Source organism: Hyperolius riggenbachi, chromosome 12 (genome assembly GCF_040937935.1).
Source record: "Hyperolius riggenbachi isolate aHypRig1 chromosome 12, aHypRig1.pri, whole genome shotgun sequence".
Taxonomy (NCBI): Eukaryota; Metazoa; Chordata; class Amphibia; order Anura; family Hyperoliidae; genus Hyperolius; species Hyperolius riggenbachi.
Window position 1 is genome coordinate 104,538,834 of NC_090657.1, and position 6,000 is coordinate 104,544,833.

General features: G+C 45.0%; 1 protein-coding gene across 16 annotated transcripts in view; it reads right to left on the minus strand.

Annotated features, from left to right (window-relative positions):
* The window catches only part of CALCOCO2 (calcium binding and coiled-coil domain 2), a 755,339-nt gene that overhangs the window by 34,085 nt on the left and 715,254 nt on the right, over positions 1–6,000 (minus strand). The window lies entirely within an intron of this gene.

Below are 6,000 nucleotides of genomic sequence, written 5' to 3' on the forward strand. Positions count from 1 at the left end.
ACAGACACACTGACACTAAAGACAACCTTTGCACATCACTTCTTTCTGCGTGGCACATGACATAATCTCCTTCTATAATACATCTACCCAATATGACAATTGCAGCAGCTTTAACAATGTGTGAGTGTGAGTGTGTGTGTGTGATGGAGGGCGTAGCAGCACCACTCGGACCACTGTGTTAAAGATGCCAGCAACAGGGGATCTCCTTGCCCCAGAAGTAGAGTTGGGCCGAACGGTTCGCCTGCGAATAGTTCCGAGGCGAACTTTGGGGGTTCGCGGTTGCCTGCATCAAGCGAACTTTTGCGGAAGTTCGATTCGCCTAGGCTGACCAGGCGTCCTCTTTTGCCCGGACAGGTCCACTTTTTACGACCTGTCCGGGCCGTCCTCCCGGGATTTTGAAATGTCCGGGGGAAGGGTGAAGAGAGCTGAACACAGAGCAGAGGGAGCCCAGCTGCAGAAGAGCCACTTTGTTCAGTGTGTGAGTCAGGAGCAGACTGGGAAGGGGGGCAATCTCCCCCCAGGCAGCCTTTCATTCAGTGATTTAGGGCAGGTCTGATGTATTCAGGTTTGTTGTTGTAAGATAACGTGAAACACTTGGCTAGATGATAAAAGTGCAATTAGAGGGCAGGCAAGCTTGTAAATAAACACAGCATGATGCAGAGCTTGCCTGGAGGGTCCATGGGCAAATATTTGTCTGGTCTCTCCCCATTGTTCTAATGACTGCATGTGTGGATGAGGTGTTAAAAAAGTTGAAAAGTTTGTGACAGTCCCTAGACTCCAGGAGGGCTGCTTTCTGACTTGTGTGAGAGACTGGCAGCGCCTCCTGTTTCCTGAACTGCATCACAAACACCTTTGTTAGCTTAAATTAACCCCAAAGTGTTCAGTTAAATCACTGAGATATCCAGCTTTCAGTATGGGCAAATGAATGGCAAAACGTTCAGTACAGCATGTATAACTTGTATTCTCAGCAGTTACAGTTTTAGGTTGAACAGAAGACCTACAGCCATCCAGTTCAGCCAGAATAATAAATCATTGTGCTTAACTAGCATGGTTTTTACAGTCTTCTCTGGAGTTCTTACCATGATTGTCATTTGTCACCTGCCTGTGTGATTTTATTGCATTTTGTGGGGAAATCTTCTGCGAATCTGATTGCATTTTGTGGTCGGCCGGCCCTCCACCACCATGTGGTCTGGAAAAAAAAAACGGCCCTCCATGCCCACGAAGTTGGACAGCACACTGCTAAGGTCTTGTATATTTGGCCCCACCCATGACCACGCCCACATGCTGTTGTGATCGTCCTCTTTTTTGGAAATCAAAATATGGTCACCCTAGATTCGCCCCATAATGCTCTATTGAGCAAAATTTTGACCATCCATATCACTGTCAGCAGACATGTTTTTGTTAAACACACTGCTCTCAGTGCTAGAGAACCCGCCCACCCTCCCTTCAAGCTAGGTCCTTTATACCATTTGACTCAGTTCTAATTAGTTATGGGACAGCTGCTACACACTCTGCTAGGGAGATTTTAATCTCCCTCCTCCCTCCTCCCTCCTACCTATTCCCTCCTACCGGAGGGAGGAGGGTCTCTTCTGCCAGGGAATTATACTATTTTAAAAACCAGTATACATCATACCATAGCTGGGAATCGAACCCAGATCTCACTGTATGGTGGGCACGTCACCCTAAGCACTGTACCACTACAGTAGTAAGTGAAGCTAGCCTAAAATGTACCATTTATGCTCAATGCAATAGAACCATTAGGTTGCTTAAAGGAGAACTGTAGTGAGAGGTATATGGAGGCTGCCATATTGATTTCCTTTTAAGCTATACCAGTTGCCTGGCAGCCCTGCTGATCTATTTGGCTGCAGTAGTGTGAATCACACCAGAAACAAGCATGCAGCTAATCTTGTCAGATCTTACAAAAATGTCAAACACCAGATCTGCTGCATGCTTGTTCAGGGTCTAGGGCTAAAAGTATTGGAGGCAGAGGATCTGCAGGATAGCCAGGTAACTGGTATTGCTTAAAAGGAAATCAATATGGTAGCCTCCATATACGTTTCACTACAGTTCTCCTTTAAAGGGAACCTTAACTGAGAGTGATATGGCTGTTTCCTGTAAACAATACCAGTTGCCTGGCAGTCCAGCTGATCTTTGTGACTGCAATAGCGGCTGAATCACACCCTGAAACAAGCATGCAGCTAATCCAGTCTGACTTCAGTCAGAGCACCTGATCTGCATGCTTGTTCAGGGGCTGTGGCTAAAAGTATTAGAGACACAGGATCAGCAGGCGATTCAGGCAACTGGTATTATTTTAAAAGGAAAAATCCATATCCTTCTCCGTTTTGGTTCCCTTTAAGGATTTGTAGCATAAAAGCCAACTCACATTGGCTGGGATTTGAACCTGGGTCTCACTGTGTGGTGGACAAGCACACTAACCACTGTACCATATGAAGCTGGCCTAAAATTTACCATTTATGCTCAATACAAGAGAAAAAGTAGACAAGACAAATAACATTTATATCACACTTTTCTCCTGGCAGACTCAAAGCACCAGAGCTGCAGCCACTAGAGCATGCTCTATAGGCAGTAGCAGTGTTAGGAAGACTTGCCTAAGGTCTCCTACTGAATAGGTGCTGGCTTACTGAACAGACAGAGCTGAGATTTGAACTCTGGTCTCCTTTGTCAGAGGCAGCGCCCTTATCCATTACACCATGCAGCCACTGCTTACAGATATTTAGCCAGACATGGCCTTCTCTTTTGTGTTCAACAGTTGTCAAGAGAAAAATTAGACAAGATAGCAGTGTTAGGAAGACTTGCCTAAGGTCTCCTACTGAATAGGTGCTGGCTTACTGAACAGACAGAGCTGAGATTTGAACTCTGGTCTCCTTTGTCAGAGGCAGCGCCCTTATCCATTACACCATGCAGCCACTGCTTACAGATATTTAGCCAGACATGGCCTTCTCTTTTGTGTTCAACAGTTGTCAAGAGAAAAATTAGACAAAATAGCAGTGTTAGGAAGACTTGCCTAAGATCTCCTACTGAATAGGTGCTGGCTTACTGAACAGACAGAGCTGAGATTTGAACTCTGGTCTCCTTTGTCAGAGGCAGCGCCCTTATCCATTACACCATGCAGCCACTGCTTACAGATATTTAGCCAGACATGGCCTTCTCTTTTGTGTTCAACAGTTGTCAAGAGAAAAATTAGACAAAATAGCAGTGTTAGGAAAACTTGCCTAAGGTCTCCTACTGAATAGGTGCTAGCTTACTGAACAGACAGAGCTGAGATTTGAACTCTGGTCTCCTTTGCCAGAGGCAGCGCCCTTATCCATTACACCATGCAGCCACTGCTTACAGATATTTAGCCAGACATGGCCTTCTCTTTTGTGTTCAACAGTTGTCCAAAGAGAACCCCAGATAGCCAGGTAGATTCATATCTCTCTCTTTTCCTAACACTGCTACTGCCTATAGAGCATGCCCTAGTGGCTGCAGCTCTGGTCCTTTGAGTCCGCCAGGAGAAAAGTGTGATATAAATGTTATTTGTCTTGTCTACTTTTTCTCTTGTATTGAGCATAAATAGTAAATTTTAGGCCAGCTTCAGTTGGTATAGTGGTTAGTGTGCTTGCCCACCATACAGTGAGACCCAGGTTCAAATCCCAGCCAATGTGAGTTGGCTTTTTTACTACAAATCCTTAAAGGGAACCTAAACGGAGAAGGATATGGATTTTTCCTTTTAAAATAATACCAGTTGCCTGAATCGCCTGCTGATCCTGTGTCTCTAATACTTTTAGCCACAGCCCCTGAACAAGCATGCAGATCAGGTGCTCTGACTGAAGTCAGACTGGATTAGCTGCATGCTTGTTTCAGGGTGTGATTCAGCCACTATTGCAGTCACAAAGATCAGCTGGACTGCCAGGCAACTGGTATTGTTTACAGGAAACAGCCATATCACTCTCAGTTAGGGCCCATTCACACTTAGAACCGCAGTGCGGGAGTGATTTTCCTGCGATTATCGCGGAAAAATCACTGGACACTGCAGCGGTTTTGGAGCGATCGCGATTAGCGTGCTTTGCACGCTAATCCTGATCGCAAATCGCGGAACGCTCGTCGCCGGCAAACCGCTGCATGCAGCGCGGTTGCAGTTATCGCTAACCGCAACCGCGGCAGTGAGAACACTGCCATTCGCTACATTGTGTAGGGTTTGCCGTGAGCGGGAATCGTGCGATTCCCGCTCAAGTGTGAATGGGCCCTTAAGGTTCCCTTTAAATGAGAACTGTAGTGAAAGGTATATGGAGGCTACCATATTGATTTCCTTTTAAGCAATACCAGTTACCTGGCTATCCTGCAGATCCTCTGCCTCCAATACTTTTAGCCCTAGACCCTGAGCAAGCATGCAGCAGATCTGGTGTTTGAAATTTTTGTAAGATCTGACAAGATTAGCTGCATGCTTGTTTCTGGTGTGATTCACACTACTGCAGCCAAATAGATCAGCAGGGCTGCCAGGCAACTGGTATAGCTTAAAAGGAAATCAATATGGCAGCCTCCATATACCTCTCACTACAGTTCTCCTTTAAGCAACCTAATGGTTCTATTGCATTGAGCATAAATGGTACATTTTAGGCTAGCTTCACTTACTACTGTAGTGGTACAGTGCTTAGGGTGACGTGCCCACCACACAGTGAGATCTGGGTTCGATTCCCAGCTATGGTATGATGTATACTGGTTTTTAAAATAGTATAATTCCCTGGCAGAAGAGACCCTCCTCCCTCCGGTAGGAGGTAGAAGGGTAGAAGGGGAGGAGGGAGATTAAAATCTTCCTAGCAGAGTGTGTAGCAGCTGTCCCATAACTAATTAGTGTAGGCAGACAACTGAGTCAAATGGTATAAAGGACCTTGCTTGGAGGAGGGAGGGTGGGCGGGTCCTCCAGCAGTGATGTGTATTTCACTCAATTAGGTGTGGCTCCAGGTATTAGACCTTTTGAAACATGTTTTCTATCATTTTTCCAGCTGATAGAATTTTTTAAAACTTTCAAAGTTCGCCTCCCCATTGAAGTCTATTGCGGTTCGCGAACTTTTTCGCGAACCGAACCTTTCGCGGAAGTTCGCGAACAGGGTTCGCGAACCTAAAATCGGAGGTTCGGCCCAACTCTACCCAGAAGTACAACAAAAGTCTGAAGGTTGCGGCACACTTGCTCCTTTATTGAGCTCACTCATTAAATGCAATACAGCAACAGTTTCGGGTTTATCACTCTTCCTCTAGCTAACATAAACTGATGCAAACAAGTAATATAAGGCTTCCAGACCCGGAAATGACATCATGGTAACCATGGATACACTGTAAACAACATAAGAATAGGCACAACGTCCTTAAAGGTAAAGTCACTTATCTGACAAACGTCAGTACACAGTGCATGTAAATAATTCCATCACTCCATTTTCAATGAAGGGCATCACATTCAAAAACATAATCAGTAAAAAAAAGGTGTAAATCAAAGTCCTTGTTTAATCCTTATGGATGTAGAGTTCCTAGACAATGAATCCAGTAGACCTCTTTTTGTTTTAACCTGGTGATGTGATCACCTCCTCTGCGTACCTTTGGAATGTGGTCTATGAGCATACATTTCAGGTCAGAGTCCGCATGTCCAAAGTCCCTGCAGTGTTTAGCTACTGGTAATTCACTGTCAAGAGAACGTACCTAGTACTTATGCTGTGAAATTCCATCTCGTACCTTTTGGGTTGTCTCCCCCACATACATAAGATTGCAAGGACAATAAAATACGTAAATAACGTAAGTACTTTGACAGGTTAGGAAATGTTTAATTTCAAATCGCTCATTCCCTGTAGAATTGTGAAATGATTGACCTTTTACTACACTCCTGCACTCACTGCAGGACAGACAGGGATAGCTACCCACTCTCTTTTGTCCCAAAAATGTAGAAGACGATGTGGTAGAAATTGGTCTGTTCACATGATCTGCCCTGACCAAACGATTACCTATCGTGGG